Genomic DNA, 19172 nt, shown 5'->3' with positions numbered 1-19172 from the left:
CCAATATGCATTCTCTAAGAGCTAGGTCCCTCTGACAAGTAATGTGCACATGCACACACACATTACTTGTCACAAGGAGCTAGCTCACGGGGCTCAGATGGCCAAATGGCTATTCAGCTGCCTGGGCCTGATAAGATAGGTTCCTGTGAGGAATCTATAAAACTAAGTTACGTGTGGTCAAATCAAGCTGTTTAAAGTAATAATATATTTAACCCCCACTAAATGTGTTGAGTGCCCCTTTCTTTCATTTCTCCACTCACTCATTATATTCTGTTTATTTGATCAACATCTATTTTTCCATGCTGGCATGGTTTGGAAGGAAATTGATTTTGAGGCAAGATGTTGTTCGTGTTGCCAACCTACTTTCCAAGAAAGGAATTTTTATATTCCACAGGTTTGCAAAAACACAGAGCAACCACCAGTCATCAAGTCAACAAGGAATGTCAACATCAGCACCACTTCTTATGCAGTAACAAACAAAATGTAAACATTCATGCATATATATGGGGGGGGGGGGGCTCAATTCAGTTTGCTCTACCAAATTCACAAACAATGTATTCCTCAGACAAAAGCAATAGCAGAAGATCTTTGCCCAAGGTGCCATGAAATGGGACTGAACCTGGAACCACATTGTCGTACAGCAAACTTCTTAAGAAGCACACAGCAATGTCAATTGATACACATTTTAAACGGTATTTATTTGCAAACAAATCAAAATTAAATATGAAGCTGCTGGCAAAAATCAAATCAATAACCCCTATGTATTGATTATATGGATCTTAGGGTCAATTTTTATTTATACATCAATCCACATTAGGATAGTTTACTAGGTTAGCCCAAGCTAAATTGCTAAGAAAGTTCTATATGAAATCAACAGTCAATCCATGTTGAGGTGAAAGTTTAATAATTATGATAAACACAATTTTATATCATTTGTTGCCAACATACATTTCACCACTGCAATTATTTTCAACCTTTGCACTGGATGTCTCAAGTGCAACTGGATACTGAACCAGAGCAGTTCATCAGGGGAAACATTTTATTGCATAACGTTACAAGATCAGTAGCAGTATTACATCTAACTGTATGCACAAGACACACACACACATGTATTCCAAACTAAAAGAAGAATTTGGCTATGTGTGTTTGTGGTTCAATAGTTAGAACATTTGACCAGACAGCAAAATGAGTAATTTAATTTTCAGCACCAAATATTTTGTTGTTCGTCACTTTTGTATTATTACGTACTACTTATTCCACTTCATGTAACTAATATGCTTTATATATATATATATATATATATATATATATATATATATATATATATATATATATAGTCTATGGTTTTAATTATGTTATGTAAGCACTTATGTACATAAGTTATTGAACATAACAATAATTACAAATTAAGACATTGTAGAAACAAATATACACAGATTCGTTTGTAACATTAAAACATAACAGAGCAGATGTTATTAAGATGATATACTTGCTTTGAGAATGAAATGACCTCAAACCAGGACATCAGTGGGTATATATTATCCTTAACAGCAACAACACAGCAGGAAATATAACAAGCAAGATAACAAATAGTATCGATCAATACAGGAGAAATAAGATAAATAGATGAAAAACAAGAACAAAAGTTTAAAATCTTTTCAAATGAAAATGTGAAGAAGAAGAAAAAAAACAAGAGAAAGAAAGAGATTAAATATTCACAACATCCATTTAAGAATCTGATTTACAGAAGAATTCCATTCCTGATAGCAAAAATCCAAATGTGATAATTAGATGGAACGATAACAAGATTTAGTTTTTCCAGTTGGCAGTTTACGAACACTGAAATATTCTTCGACAAGGATGTTATTTTGGTCAGGTAACGAATGAGCTTTGTGATTGATATGAACGGTTGGTGTCAAAAGAAGAAGAGAGAGAGAGAGAGAAAGATGAACAGAGAGAAGAGAACATGAAGAATGGAGCAATCCTGACCAGAAACAATCACTTGATACTTAACATGGACAAAAGATTAACAATTGCTCATAGAACTGCTATTTTTTTCTTTCTTTCCTTCTTTCAAATCATAACATTATGTTACAAAATGAAACGTCAAATGTCAAATAAAAGCTCTGTAATCCATTCAGTCTTTTTTAACTAACGCTTTTGCAATCATATGACTGAAATTATTTTGAGAAGAAGAAAAAAAAAAACTAAATGAAAAGACAAAAGTAGTTATTTAAAAAAAAAATAAATGCAAATGAAATAAGCCTATAGAAAAGTGACTTAACATGGGGAATTGTTGCTGTAAACAGACTTCTAACAATAACTTTGTTAAAAATGAATAAATTGAGTTTTAAAATAGTTTCACACTGGTATATAATGATGTCTTTTGACCAAAAAAAAATAACAAAGAAAGAAAAAAAAAAACTCATATTTATGTATCTAATTTTGTATTAACTTTAGTAATTAAAAGTCATAGAACAAAAACCTAATTCACATGTATGAAATGTGGGGGAGAGGAACAAAGATGAGAGAGAGAGAGAGAGAGAGAGAGAGAGAAAGAGAGAGAGAGAAAGAGAGAGAGAGAGAGAGAGAAAGAGAGAGAGAAAACAGATGATCATTATGTCGAAAACATCACAAAATAAGAGTTTACAGATTAGATTTGATGGAGCTGACTTCAATGTTTAAATAAATAAATACAATTTTTTAAACTCAAGTTGAAGCAGAACCAATTTTACATTAGAAAAATAATCACCTAGAGTAAACAGATGGTATGCTACAATCTAATGAAGAATCAGACCAAATATCAAAGAGATTGGCATACATTCTTATAAAATACCAAAAGAAAATAACTACATTATTATTATTATTATTTTTCATTTACTGGGTTGGTTTGAAAGAAAAATTTGTGCCCATAGCCCTTGAGAGTGATTGGATATTAACACCATTAAAACTCTTCTTGGATATTTATAAGTCAATGACAATAGAAAGAAATTCCAGAGAAGCAATGTTTTGGGGGGGAGTGGGCATAGAAATTACTGCAGGGCGTCCAAGTGGGCGAACGGGCAACATTAGTCGAGTGAGATGAGTGAGATCAGGAGTGCCCAAGTGGAAATGGTACAGGACCAGTCAGCTCCAAAGAGAATAAGTCTCTGTAGTAGCAGTAGAAAAGGCAGAGAATGGAGACAGCATGTCTGCTGGAAAGTATTTTCGTGACTTTATGCCAACAGTGAAGTGGTTTTTCTTTCCCAGCTATCATGGATTATGCATGTGTATAGCAGCAGTAATGTCATGGACATTCAAGCAATATTTTACAATAGGTCTTGCCCAAGCATCATAAAGTTACTAGTTGCTGGATGAAAAATTTTCTGGTTTTGAAGAACAAGAGCTGTGTCTAAGATGCAGACTTTGTAAAGCTGCTGATATGTGTTTGTCAAGAGAGAGATGCTTAGTAATTGCAAGGCCTCAAATTTGTTGTGACCTTGGAAGTGTTAGTTGTATGCTGTTGATATTTTTCAGAGGGAAGAACAATGAGGCTTTCTTGAGATCTGTAGAAATTATGTCTTAGTTCTGTTGAGGAGGTCAAGATTAGTATCTGCCCTACTTCTGGAGGATGTATTCATGTAGTCAGTACAGATTCAACGAGAGGGGTTTAGACTGCAAGTTGATGATACACCAGAAGAGGGGTCAGACAAAGCGCCATTAGCACATGTTGTGTAAGTACGATTGTTAGAAACCCAACGAGATGAGAGCTGGAAGAAAACAACATATGAGTAGTTTTGCTGTGAGATTTGTATTCTAGATAGGGTCAAAAACCTTGCAGGTGTCAAGGACAACACTGTTTTCACCAAGTCTCTCAAGAGTAAGAGCCCACTAATGGATGGCATACGAGAGCAGGTTCCTAGATTTCTTCATAGAGAAGCCATTCTAGTAGTCACTCTTGCTTATAAGTCAAATCTATTTGGCTTGATTGCCAGCATTTCAAAAATTAAAGTTTGTACACCCTCCACAAATCGCTGAAAACTGTGGCTCCTGGAAGATTCGAGTGACGTATGCATTCTTCCAGTGTGTCATGATTCTGACATGGCACCACATACAGAAAATCCCATCTGGTCTCGTGACACAGTCCTCTGAAAACCCACTGCACAGGTAGGACCCTTCCTCAGTTGCATAATCCCCCAACTGAAATGCATATGGTGGGCGGGATTGGTATGGAGTCAATGTAACTGATTAAAAACCTCTGAAATGACAAACTAGTTAAAAAAATTTAATAGTTGCTTGTTGTGTTAGAAATAGCAGTCATATTATATCTAACAACTTTAAAAGAGAGAAGGCAACATTACATAATGTATTCTTAGATACATTTATGCATGTAAAACAAAAAGTGAAGGTGGTCCCTGCAAGAACAACTGATCGTAGGTCTGCTCAAATCAAGTTTTATTTAGAGTTAAGCAAACAACGAAAAAGTCCAAGCAAAGATTCTACAATTATTAAAAAACAACTCATTGTGACTAATAATGTTTAGTTTCCTTATGCAATAACATAAGTGCAGCTTAAAATAAAGTCATACAATGAAAATATTAGCTTTATAAGTAGGCCATATTCAAGTGCACACATATTTCCTTGCAATATTGCAGCAGCTGCTTGCTAGTTTGCAGCAATGTCCAAATATTGTGGTTGGTAGTAGGAAAAGTACTCATTGGTAAAAACACTTCACATGGATGTTGCAATGCAGGTTTCATCAGCTTAGTTCAGTAAAATGGCAATTCTAACTGGACAGGTCATTGGAACTAAACATAGTTGAAAAATTAAACTAACAAAACAAAAAAAAAAAGGAAAACAGCAGACTTGATGGCATCAATATGTTATTGTGATGTATAGTGGTTTCAATTTCTATTACTGTATGACATCATCATTTCGCCTGGGTTACAAGAATAAACATGTATATAGAAAGAGTTGGTCTAGCACTTTAAATCAGTGCTTCGCAACCTTTTTTCGCTTGCGGTACACTTAAGTTCAGGTGTGATGCTGAATTTTGAAAAAAGTATAATTAAAAGTATAAGGAAAAAAAAATCATATTCAGGTTACACTGCAGCACACCAACCGTCATCTTGTGGTACACCAGTGTGTGGTGATGTACCCATCGTGGAGCACTGCTTTAGATTGCCACTAGGTTTTACTTAGAGAACAAACAGTTCCCATGGTACTAGCAGGTTCTCTCATGACCAGCAAGCCCAATGGAGCTGATGTCCAACCTAAAGATCTGTTAGTCAATGACTGGATGAAATTTTGGGGGCAGGGAAAGAACCAGAGAATACAGTGAAGAATGCTCACAACAGAGTTGTTGTTGTTGGCACTCCGTCGCTTACGACGACGAGGGTTCCAGTTGATCTGATCAACGGAACAGCCTGCTTGTGAAATTAACGTGCAAGTGGCTGAGCACTCCACAGACACACGTAGTTCTCGAGGATATTCAGCGTGACACAGTGTGACAAGGCTGACCCTTTGAACTACAGGCACAACAGAAACAGGAAGAAAGAGTGAGAGAAAGTTGTGGTGGAAGAGTACAGTAGGGTTCACCACCATCCCCTGCTGGAGCCTTGTGGAGCTTTAGGTGTTTTCGCTCAATAAACACTCACAACGCCCGGTCTGAGAATCGAAACCGCGATCCTATGACCGCGAGTCCGCTGCCCTAACCACTGGGCCATTGCGCCTCCTCACAACAGAGTAAACACTGCAAAAAGCAAGGAGGTGATGTCAAATGCAGCGCCAACCAAATGACATTTTGCCACTATGGTACAAAGAATCTACTGACAGTAATTTCTTATCTAAGAATAAAAATTCTAAGTAACAACAGCATCCAATCTCACAACATTATCCACTATTTTCACTATTACTACTACTACAAGACATGTCAAATAAAAGACAAGTGTTTTCTTCCTCCACAGAAACCACACATAAATATACAGATGATGTATAAAAGAAAATATAGTGGTTAATACAACATAGATAATACCGTAATCGTAAACATGTTATCCTAAAGAAGAAGAAATCAACGATAGGAGAGAAAATCAAGGCAACAAAAAAGAAGAAAAGCCAAAATGTCACCAGAGTTAAATTGTTGAAATGGAATTTTTAGTTACAGTGAAATATGTGACATCAGCATGCAACAAAAATAATTTATGTCTGGATTTGAACTATTGACCTTACAGTCAGTAATCCAGTTACCATGGTGCATGCAGCATTACATGTGTACTCTTAAATACGTGATGCACATACCTAAACCATTTCACACTGAGAGACGGAAACTGTAGCCTCTTTTCTCTCCATCTCATGTTTACACTCTCACACACACACACACACAAAACCCAGACGACTACAGTGTCTCACATTGATGTTAATTAGCAAATATTGTTAGCAGAGCACATTTAGATGCTATCCTACTAATGGAATTTCATTAATGTAGTTACAATAACCTTGTTTGTGTCTCATCAGATTGGACTATTTAAAATATAAGCAAGAGAAAAAGTAAAAGAGAAAAACCTGAAGTTGATGCCTGCCCTCTGTAATCAATATTAGGAGCATTAAACTGTAGTAATTTTAATAAAACAAATTCACAAGAAACAGCTTTATCTTTACATACATTCCTTTGATGTTTGATGCCTGCTTTATATATATATATATATACATATATGAAAGCATATATTTTGTTTTTGCCCTGTTATGACAACTTACTTCATAATATATCTTGGTCAAATTGCTGAGACACCTCCAAAAGTAGTAGTTTGTCTATACTTGCCAGGGGGTGGGGTATTTAAAATAAATTATTGTTGATGCCAAAAGTAGTACAGTTACTCTCCTTTAATAATAAGATAGAGTAGTAACAATGATAATGAGGGGGCACAGTGAACAGCCCTCATTTTGGCCCTTATCTTGCATCCAGAAAAATCAGGTCATGCCATTTGAAGAAAGACATCCAATTCTTGCTGCTTCATTATACTTGGTTGCATAGAAAGAAGGGTGACAGCGATAAAATGTTAAACTAGCTGGAGATTGGTAGAATGATATCCTGATAGCAATCATTTATCAGATCAAACGACAAAACTAGGTACAAAGACAGGTGACAGTGTGTTGGCTCGTAGCAGTGCATGGACTTAAACTAATCTGATTTGTAAATAGTTTTAGAAGAGATTGCTGTGAAGCAAGTACTTATATCAGGTATATGTAACCAAAGTCTTTGAGAAGAAAGCTTACAACATGGGGAGGGGGAACAAAGCATAAATTCAGTCAAAAGTTTTAGTTAACAGCAATATTAGCTTTATTGTTAACAAAAAAATCTGACTTAAAAATAATTTTGATTTTTAAGACACTAGAATTGCTGTTGTCAGTGGATCACTATAAGAGTGGTTCTACAATAAAGACAATGTACAAAAATGTATTATATCAAAAAAGGAAGTCAAAATCGATAATGAATTCAATGAAATGGTCATTATAATCACCGAGACATTAACACAAGAATGTAAGACTTGCTGAATTTGAGGGCTTTAATATGCAGAGGATATTGTAGAATCTATTGAAGATTTACGAAAATTTTCAAAACTAAAAGAATGATCAAGAACCAAAAGGTCTCAAAGACTATTTGGCAAAAATGAAATCATTTGTTAGTAACACAGGCAAGAAGACATAAATGCCAGGAGAAAGATTTTACTTGATTTGTGGTTTGAGAGTTGATAATAAATCAGAATTGTGCGTTCCATGCCAGTAATGAAGAGACACAGGTGAAACGTAACCTCATGCACACGAAGATGAAGCTAATACTTTAAACACAGAAGACAGAGAATTTAATGAGGAAAAACTCAAGGCATTTACTGTGCTAAGTGACAATTAGTGCTCGATGAAACCACATTGAAATTATAGTGGTGTGTGAAGTTCTGGCAAACTTTAAGCAAAAAGTAGAGTCTCAGGAAAGATGAAGCATGTGCAGAGGAAGTGTGATGCTAAATGATAGTAAAATGAGTATCAAGACATGTCATTATTATTTAATGTTCACTTTTCCATGCTTACATGATCAGACAGAATTTGTGCGGGCAGATTTTCTACAGACGGGTGCTCTCCCTGTTGCTAAACCCTCACTTGTTTTCAAGCGAGGTAATATTTTTCCATGGCCAGAGAGGTTTCCAATGGAACAACAAGACTTGTATGAATGATGCCCGTTTACAACTCTCACATGATGTCAAGACACTGGTACACTCAAACACACATAATATATGTGACGGGCTTCGTTTTAGTTTCTGTCTAGCAAATCCACTCACAAAGCTTTGGTCAGCCTGGCGCAAAAAAACAGAAGACACTTGCCCAAGGTGCTGCACAGTGGGACTGAATCCAAGATCACATGGTTGAGAAGCAAGCTTGTTAACCACAAAGCTGCATCTGTGACTTTTATAAGAATCTAAAGAAAATATAATTATTTTTCCATTTCAATTTTAAACCTTTAAAAAGTCAAAGGAATAAGGGAAAATGTTTTTGCAATTGGTTTGCAGAAAGAACTGTATCAATGCCATCACATACCCACACCCCAAGACCAGCAAGACTTTTACAGTTAATGTTGTTCTTAAAATTAATTTATAGAAATTTCTGTTCATAATTTACAGATTACTTAAATCAAGTGTACATTATATCACAGCTGTCCTTGATAAACATGGCTGTTTCGCACAATATATTATATATATAAAAAAAAATTACTTTATTAAGTCACTTCAAATCTAATTAATAAAGTCTAAGAAAAAATGTTGAAAGGCCTCAAGAGAGGAATGTTAAGCCTATCCAACTTAACGAGGTTATCAAAAAGTAAACCAAAATTTAAAATCAAGCATAATCCATTTTAAATCTTTCAAATGGTAATGATATTAAAAAGAACCAACAACATATCTGCCCCTTATTTTCCTGCCATCACTTTATCCTTTTGTTACCGTATTTCTGTTAAAAATACTGTCTTTGAGAATTATCATCAATATTGCTTTCAACAGCCACTTTTCCATATTCGCATGGGTCAGACAGAATTGGTTGTGACATGTTCGATGGCCAGATACTCCTTCTGTCATCAACCCTCACCTGTTTCCAAATAAGGTAATATTTCTCCATGACCAGACATTTTCACAGAAGATTAGAAATGAAGGACATTCGTTTACACCAGTAGTTCTCAACTGTGGCCCAAATGACCCCTAAGGGTTCATATAAAATTTTGATGGGGTCCATGCAAGCAAAATAACAAGCTGGAGAGCCACAGTGGTATTTTAAGGGCCCATGAAAAATTTTGATTAGGATGTATTTATTGCAAGAAACAGCCAGGTTTCTTTCCCCAATGTTATAGAGTTTAACCTTTTGGCATTCAGATTTTTATATCAAATTAATACTTATTCATCCACACTGTTTTCAATTAATCATGCATTATATTGCAGCTTTGAGATTTTGATGATGTGACTACCTTTTGTGTGCATCTAACATGTCTGTGCATCTTTTATGCCACCAAATACAATAGGTAAATCACACATATTACACCAGTCTGTGCCGAAGCTGCTACCATTCCCTTATGAAACCTTTGAGAAAGCTTAGGAAACTAAAACATTTAAGCTCCAACAATTCATGCAAATAACATGCCCAACTTCCTCACAAGAGAGTTAAGGAGAGTATGAAACAAGCACATTAATGTATTTACATCCTACTGGATACATTCTACTCAATTTTACATTATATTTATTTTCAGCACAAAGAAACCCAGTTTTTGATTAACTGAAATAAAACATAATACTGCTTATCAAAAAAGTTCCAATGAATTTCTAATAATTCTTTGTCATAAAAATAAAAACCATCACAAGCGGTTTGGCTGACACGGCAAACTTGAAGTACACATTGTTAATCAGCCTACGCTATTTCCTTTATCTCAGTTTCCCCTCCTACTATCATAGACACCAAGTACAACAACTTCAAGTATTTCTGTAGTATTATTGTTGCTGTTCTAAGTACTATTTAGCAATTTTCCTCTATTGCAAACCAGGTCTTGTAAAGTTAACACTCTGGGTTTGGTTCATGGAAAGGAGCGAAATTTTTATCAACATAAAAGAATATACACAGCTATTAGCAAATGCATAGCCTCGTAAGAGCTATTGTTTCAGTATGCATGTGCATGTACATGTCATGGCACTATTGATGAAAACTGTATAGAAGCTCATCGTGCACTCATGTGCCTGTGTGCGTGTGTGTGTGTGTGTGTGCGCACACATGTGAATGTTGACATTCTTTGTATATATTACTACTGGTTGCTTTGTGATTTCAAACACTGACAGAATAAAAGATCCCATACTTGAAAACCAGTCAAGGGTTTGCAACAGGAAGGGCATCCAGTCTCAAAATGCTGCCTTAAATAATCACAGCTAACTCATACTAGTATTGAAAAACGGACAATAAACAAATGAAATATTTTGCCCCTTTATGCACTGACTTGACTGCTTTTTCCAACAAATCAATCGACCAGAGACAGAGACTTCTTTGTTGACTCCGCTGACAGATGTTAACACAGATAAGCATGTCTTTAGCCAAGTAAAGAGTAAATCAGTCCCTTTAATCCATACTAGCAAAAGTCTGGAAAAACTGCAGAAAATCATGGAATGAACATATATACTAGATATGTCAATAGTACTATATAGTACTGTAAATCTTATTTATACTTTCTGAAGTGTTAGCAATAGACCAAGAGTCAAGTATTTTCAGGCTATGAAGAGGAAGCCTGGCCTTTGTAGTTATTTCTCACTGAAGAATGTGGTAGATCTCAATGAGGTTATCAGAGACTGGAAGGGTGTAAACGGTTAAGTTAATAAGACACAGTAACTACTATTACATAGTAAGTAATAATGCTAATTAAAAGTGGTATGATATCTATTATTACCAAGCCCATGTACACTATTTTCCTTTATAAATTCCTACTTCTAGCACCAATCCTATATTAACCGGCAATAATGAGGAAGAATCTAAGGATGCCGGCCATCTAAGACACTAAAATATACGAGGTGCGTTCCAGAAGTTTTAAAACTTTTTGGGGAGAGGCAGTTATAACTGTTCTCTCTTTTACTTTTTTACTTGTTTCAGTCATTTTGATTGTGGACATGCTGGAGCAGTGGCTTTTAGTTGAAGAAATCGACACCTGGACTTATTCTTCGTAAACCTGGTACTTATTCTATCAGTCACTTTTGCCGAACCGCTAAGTTATGGGGGACGTAAACACACCAACATCAGTTGTCAAGCGATGGTAGAGACAGACACAAACACACACACATATATATATATATATATATATATATATATGTATAAATACAGCAGGCTTCTTTCAGTTTCCATCAACCAAATCCACTCACAAGGCTTTGGTCAGCCCAAGGCTAGAGTAGAAGACACTTGACCAAGGTGCCACGCAGTGGAACTGAACCTGGAACCATATGGTTGGGAAGCAAGCTTCTTACCACACAGCCACGCCTGCACCTATGTCCTCAATTATTCAAATTTTATTATATCATTATTATACATTACTGACCTGCTAACTTTTGTTATTTCAGATTGAAGGAGACATCTGTAGCAGACCTTTGAACACGCCCTGTTAAACACTGCTTGTCACAGCTGACTAGTTTGCAGTCAGGTGTGAAGACAATTTGGAAGCTGACTATTAAATAAGGTTAGGAGTTAAACCAGATAAAAATACTATAGAAACTTATGAAATGCTCAAGACTGCTTATGGATTAACTTGTATCAGCCAAGCATCTGTTTTACACTGACGCAAGGAAACTTGGCAAAGTAAGTCCAAGAGTCCTATGGTGATCCCCTTTTCAACAGCAAAGGGATCATCTACATTTATTGGAGTCCGTCTGGCCAGAGGGTCAACAAAGAGTATCTTGTGGGTGTTTCAAAGCTGTTCAGGAAGAGATTTTACCAGAAAAGGCCAAGGCACCACCATTAGGGTTGGTGGCACCAGCACAAGGACAATGCACTAGTCCACAATTCCATCCTGATAACCAACTATTTGACAGAGATGGCATCGAAACTGTCCCTCATCAATTCTACAGTCCAGACCTTTCTCCCTATGACTGTAAGTTATTCCTCAAGCTGAAGGAGCAGTGACACACCTTCACATGGAAGGACTTCCATGAGGCCTTTGTAGAGTGGTTGGAGCATTACACAAGAGCACTGTGAAGCCAGAAGATCCTACTTCGAACAAGATTAGGGTTTTGTACTTATTTGAAATTAATGTCTCACCTGAAAAGCCTCAAAACTTCTGAAATGCACCTTGTACATGTTTTACTGCTTGCATCCAATTTAGTACCTTACTGCCCAAAATTCAAATCCTGTTATTATGAGCTTTTATTTTCGTTTGCTGGTGGTGAAAAATAAGTAAGGTTGTGTAAATACAGAGTTCAATTTCTTGCCATGGAATCTTAAGTTCTATTTTAGTGCATAGTACCTTAGTTAAGGGTTTTCTGCTGTAGCCTCAGACTAACAAATGCCATGTGAGTGAAATTGGTAGATGGAAACCGTATGGAAGCCCACAATACAATGGGTATGTACCCACACACACACATACATGAGAGAGAGAGAGAGAGAGAGAGAGAGAGAGAGAGAGAGAGAGAGAGAGAGAGAGAGAGAGAGAGAGAGAGAGAGAGAGAGAGAGAGAGAGAGAGAGAGAAAGAGTACTTTCTGCAACTTAGCATGAAAAGTGTTGAATAAAAAGCAGTGAATTTTGTTGACATTTTTTTACAAATCGTTCCACAGAGCCCCAACACACCTGATATAATTGTAATATGCCAATCCCCCAAGAGGGAAACCCGCTCATAAACGTTATGCTAAAATGCTTTTGCTCAAATGAAGTTCAATAAGCAACTGTTTCTCCAATTACCAAAACCACACCCCTTCTATCAACAACACTTTCTAAATTCACCACCTTAGCGGGAAGGGTGCATGTTCATCAACTCATCACAAATGAATGAAAGGAATCTCATCTCACAACCAAAAATACACAAATTCAAAAATGTTTTTTCACTTTTTGTTTACGTATTACATGTAACAAGGTCAAAACATCAGAGCATTTAAGTGTCTTGTACCATCATTGAATAAAATTAGCTGAAACAGTACAATGTTTCACTCTTCTGAACTTACAAATCAACAATGTTCCTATTCTCTCTCCCTAAGAGCTACAAAAACACCAGCAGGATTAAATGGCTTGGTTCCCTTGTCTAGCTAAATATTAAAAAAAAAAAAACCTTACAAACACTCACTACCATACTGTAATTCCAACATTTCCAATGAGAGGGTGTTTGAAAAAAGAAAAAGAAAAAAACTATGGTGTTCCTTCTTGGTCTAACAAAAACAGCTGTTACAATCCAATTAATGAAAAATACTTCCTCTAACAGTTCACTTAAAACTATCCATCAACACAGACACAAAGATATGAGGTATAAAAAAAGAAATAGTGGAAGATGGTATAATATACCACAGCACAAAGTTGTTAAGACAATACACTCCTAGAATAAGCTGTTGATGCACTTTTAGATAAATTATTGCATGACACCTTCGGCAAGTGATTTGATGATGAAGATATACACACATTACATCCTACATCACCACTTCTGCTTACCTAAAGTGGCCCACTTGCAACAGTGCATCTGTTGCATCACAATGGATGCAACGTATGGCTGCCTCCAATCAAAAGACGAGTGGTCTATTTCACCTGTTCCAAGTTCGAGAGTAAATCAAGGCCATCAATGAGCATGGAAACCACAGATGCAAGCCTGGGTGAAGCCGACCAAGAGTGAAAACATTGCTGGCAGCAGCAAATATTCTAACTGTAGACCTTGGAGACCTGTTGGCTTGAGAGGTGCAAATTGTTGAGGACCCAGATTTACCACGGCCATTTAAAGCAATTTCACGTTAATGTACAATAATTACACTAATGCTGCCATGTTTGGTATCGAAATGAAAAGGATTATATTTGTATGTAAATCTATGTAAGTGGATATAACAGCATATCGTTGAGGAGTAGATAAGAAGTGAATAACTGCATGCATGAGCACTTGAGACAGGATAATTTTGAGTGTGTGGGGGTAAGTGTGCACATGTTTGTGTGGGTGCATAAAAAGAGATGCATGTAAGCCAGTAAGTGCTTGTAAAACCTGTAAATGCCAGTAAGCCTGGGAGTGCATTTAAGACTGAGTGCAGTGTAATTCTGCAAGTAAGAGCCTGCGAGCCTGCGTGTGAGTGCACATAAGCCGGTGAGTGAATGTAGCGTAATCCTGCGAGTAATGCCTGTAAATCTGTGAGTTTAGCCAGTGAGCAAGTACAGCATAAGACAGTGCAGTGTAATCCAGTGAGTAAGCAGCTGCATCTGTGCAGAAATGAACCTAGATGCACTTTAGTGACCGAAAACATAATTGCACATATGGAAAAGCATGTATACACTCACACACACACACACACACACACACACACACACATGAATGAGCCTCTGTGTGTGTGTGTGTGTGTAGATGTATGTGATCATGTGCACTTTGAACGACCCCTTTAATTTATAGTTGTGATTTGAGAAGGGGTGTATCTAACAGGTTGGATCAATCAAATATAGCAATAAACATTCAGTAAAAACTTTGAGGACATAATTCAGCCTTCAACTCATGCAAGAAAAAATGTAAACAATAATTTTCACAGTAGCCTGGCACAGGTATAAAAGCATCGTTAAGAAATTAGCATCCCAACCATATGGCTTTGGATTTAGTCCTGCTGAGCAGCAGTGTTGTCCACTTTCTTCTGGCTCCACACTGACCAAAGTCATTATGAATGGATTTTATAGATGGAAGCAGAGAGAGAGAGGGAGAGTTGTAAAGGGGTTACTATCATACAAGTTGTCATTCATTTCCAATATTTCCCAAAAACAGAGCCATGGGAAAATATTATTTCGCTTGGAAACAGGCAAGGGTTCATAATAGGAAGGGCATCAAGCTGTAGAAAACCAGATGTAATAAACTCTGTCCTACCCATGTAAAAATGGGAAAGTGGATGACAAAATGATAATGTACACAGATATGCCTGTTTGAGAGTGTGTGCTTATTTGTTTACATGTGTACTTAACAAAGAATCATTTCACCACAGGCAATGATGCTGCCATTTCTCCTGTCAATTGATCAGTCATTGGTTCACCATCTTCAAAGACACGGGGAAAACTGAGAAGGGCATCTGGCTACAAAACAGTATCTCAATAATATAATCGATTAACCCACACTAGTGTTGAAAAACTGATGTAAAACGAGCAAAAGCCTGATATCCACCGACATTTAACACAAGCTGACCCATTCCAATTAGCTTTTAAAACCCTTTTGTAACTATTTTTCTGTTTCAATTAACTATAAAAATAATCAAACATCCGGAGAGGTATAGTAAAATAAATTACTCTATTAAGTTGGTGTCTGAAATCAGACTTCAAAAATTTCTTCTTCAAAATAATCATGTAGAATTTTAAAATCAGGCACTTTGCATCAATGAACCAGAAGTAGACTCAGCCATTGTTAGTGGTGCCAAAATGGTTAACTTGAGTAACATCAAGAAGTACTTATATAAATCAATATGTCATTTTGATTTATTATGTGATTAAAAAGCTTGCACAGAACCTAGGAAAATTATCCATTATATAGCCATGGGCAAACAAAACCCTTGCAAGTGAATTTGGCAGATCGAAATTGAATGTGTGTGTGTGTGTGTGTGTGTGTGTGTGTGTGTGTGTGTGTGTGTGTGTACACGCACATGTACGTTTGTGTGTACCTTTTGTTTTGATAGTTGTAAATGAGAATGTTTGTTTCCAGTCTTCTGTGTAGAATGTCTGACCATGGGAAATATTACCTTGCCTGGGAAACAGGAGAGGGTTAGCAAGAGCAAGGACATCCGGTCACAGAAAATCTGCCTCAACAAATTCCATCTGATCCATGCAAGCAATGAAAAGTGGACACTATATAATGAGGACAAGGAAACTTTTACATGGTTGGTTCAGCACCCAAATCTCCTTTGCACATAGCCTACATCTTAAGAGATAAAAAGGACAGAGACGATAATGTATGCCCACACAAATACACAGCCTTTGTTAGCATTCAGAAATGTTACAATTAATAAAGGTGGCTATGAAAGACAAGTGTGTCTGTGATTTGCAAATGAAACAAGGTTCTGGGGAAAAATTGAAAATTTCCCAGTGATTTGTATAATATTTTTGTCCAGCAATGAAAAGATACTACAAAGAAACATGGTATTGTTGGTAATTGATAATGCTATGGGCCACACCTAAAATCCTGTTAACCCTGATATAGAAAAAAGTAACACTGAATTCAGATAAGCATTCCTCTCAAAAGAACTTACCTGCCACATAGATCTGAATATAATTTCTAACTCAAAGCCTACTACCTCTATTGCACTTTCAAACAACTTGAATAGATAGATCATCATCATCTTAGCATTAACTTTTTCATTTCATGTTCGCATGGGTTGAACAGAATTTGTTGAGGTGCATTTCCTATAGCTGGATGCCCTTCCTGCCATCAACCCTTGCCAATTTCCAAGCAAGTTAACCTTTCCCAATGACTAGACATGCTTTCATAGAAGATTAGAAATGAAAGAGCTCCCTTGTACGAGAGTGGTACTCATTTACAGCTGTCATGCAATGCTAATGCAAAAGGTGATTCTTAGTCAAATGCATCAACCACAATATTTTTTCTTGTTTTTAAGCCTGGTACTCATTCCATCATCTCTATTGCAAAACCACTAAGTTATGGGGATGTAAACATACCAACACCAGTTGTCACGCAGTGACAGGTGACAGCACCGTCAAAGTGCAAGACAATGATGTATTATTCACCAGTATTTACTTTCACCAGTAAACATGTGATGACCAATGGAATGAAAAAGGTATCACTACTGAAGAAAACAAGTAAAGATTAGTGAAAGAGCAGCCAGCTGTAGAGAGAGCTGCTTCAAAAGTTTTGTCTAATCCATGCTAGAATTTTAAAATAGATGTAAAAATGATAAATACACACACACACACACACACAACAGAGAATGCAAGTTACAAGGCCATAGTGGAGATTATAATTTTCTGTAAGATATCCAAGATGTTATCAAAATCTGAATTACTGTTTAACTTCCAAGACATTCAGATTACTGTCAAATGTAATGCTTATTTATTCACATTGTTTTGAATTAATGCAGCATTATTTCATGGCTTTGAGACATCAAAGGTATGATTATTTATTTCTGAATGACATTGTAGGTAGGTGTAAGAGGCCAGATTTGACCAGTTTGAACACAAAAGAAGAATATTTGGGCCTGATATGGCCCATATAAATGCTAAATGGTTAAAGAAAAGTATGTTTCACCAAATACTATTATGATACTTTTCAAGGAAGGGCTGATAGAGTAACAGCTTTATATCATGGGTTATAGTGCAGCCTATTATTTGACATGGCAATGACATGTTACCAATAAGTGTTATTAAGTGACATGGATCCAATAACTCTTGAAATAGTTTCCCATCTTGTGAGAAAAACTACTGAGTACTCCTCACAGGGCTTTAGTCAAATCCAGAGCCATTGGATTTGAAAGTGAGATATAGAATGAAACAGCAATACACAAGTGTAGAGAAATGTATGGCTGAGTCGACAGGTTTCTTAAAAACCATCTGAATATTCTGTGGTTCATATATTGTCTACAGGTGGAGTGATATATTCATGGATAAAATATTTAGTTGTCAGCAGCAAGTTTGTCCATTTCTAAAGGAGTAGCACATAATGTTGGAATTCTCCAATGAAGCGACTCCCATGCAATTAGCATATAATGTTAGCTTGCTCTGATGACTTCGATTCTCCTGTAATTACAGTTACTCATGACAGTCTGTCTCACTTAGCAGCAGAAAACCTTTCTCCTGATTGCTTGAACTCCATACAAATAGACTAGAAGGATCACATAATGGGGGCTACAGAGGTCTATAAATTAAATGAAAAAAAAAACAAAAAAAAAACACCCATGCAAATCCTGTACACAGAAGGAGCTGAAAGTCTGTATTTGGTTAAGTTCCCTGCTCTACTTTCAAGACAAAAAGGAAAATCTGAAGCCTATGTCGATAAAGATACAGAAGACCTGGGAATAGATTTGCTTTCCCAATGTCACAGCCATGAAACAGCAAATCCGGGCACAAAACACATAGAAACCTTATATGCTTTCACTTCCTTTTCTCACCCAGAGAAAGAAATCCTTTTTCCAAGCTGATCCACAAAAATTCCTTTCTCTGTTGCTCACAATTTTTTCCTGCAGATATCCTTGAAGAAGAATATTAAATTCATTATTTCTATCCTTATATTTAGTGTGTGAGAGCCTTAGAACATCCATATCATCACAGCTGACATTCCTTCCTGGACCATCATAATAGAAATGCAAAAATCTGGTTTCGTAGTTAGATCTGAGTGAGATTACACCATAGTAACTGCATCACCAGTGCGTTGGGTGCAAAGAGAAAACAAAAAAAAGAGCCAATAGGCCTACCAAAGCCACATAAACCAAAAACAAAGACTGAAAAATTTTGAAAAAATTTAAAAAACTCACCAACATCAGCTTATGAGACTGTTCTGACACAATCACCAGACAGAAATGCATGCATGTATGTACATACATGTCAGTTGTTTCCCAATGTTGGTAAAAATGAGAAAGAATTATCCTGTAGCTAAATTTAGCAGGATATGTCATCAGTCATGACAAGTGTGATGTTTATAATGTAGTGTATTATTACAAATTTAAAAAGCAATTTCTCTTCAACATGCACCAGATTTTCGCCACACACACAATCAGAGACAAACTCCAACAACATTGACAAGCTGCATAAATTTGTAATTCTAGAGAAAAACAACACACCTGTTGTCAATCAGAAAATAATTTTTTAAAATCTTATTTTTCATCTGTAAAGCACAATGCCGGTATTCCTATAAATAAGAGGGTGTGTACAGACTTCTAAATATAAGGTCATTGATACTGATTTCATTGAAACAGACTGAACTCAACAGTAGACATATTGAGACACAGAAACAATTCAGATCCACATTTTAAAGTAGTTTTTC

General features: G+C 36.3%; 1 protein-coding gene across 1 annotated transcript in view; it reads right to left on the bottom strand.

The window, feature by feature from the left end:
• LOC106870025 (uncharacterized) overlaps positions 1–18742 on the bottom strand; it is a 112454-nt gene extending 93712 nt beyond the window's left edge. The window contains 1 exon segment of the mRNA XM_089365676.1: positions 18664–18742. The gene's annotated coding sequence lies outside the window, so the exon portion shown is untranslated.
• Positions 18743–19172: the final 430 nt, after the last annotated feature.

This window comes from Octopus bimaculoides, chromosome 18 (genome assembly GCF_046866305.1).
Source record: "Octopus bimaculoides isolate indiv1 chromosome 18, ASM4686630v1, whole genome shotgun sequence".
NCBI lineage: Eukaryota > Metazoa > Mollusca > Cephalopoda > Octopoda > Octopodidae > Octopus > Octopus bimaculoides.
Note: the sequence above shows the minus strand (reverse complement) of the source record. Positions and strands in the feature narration are given on the sequence as shown.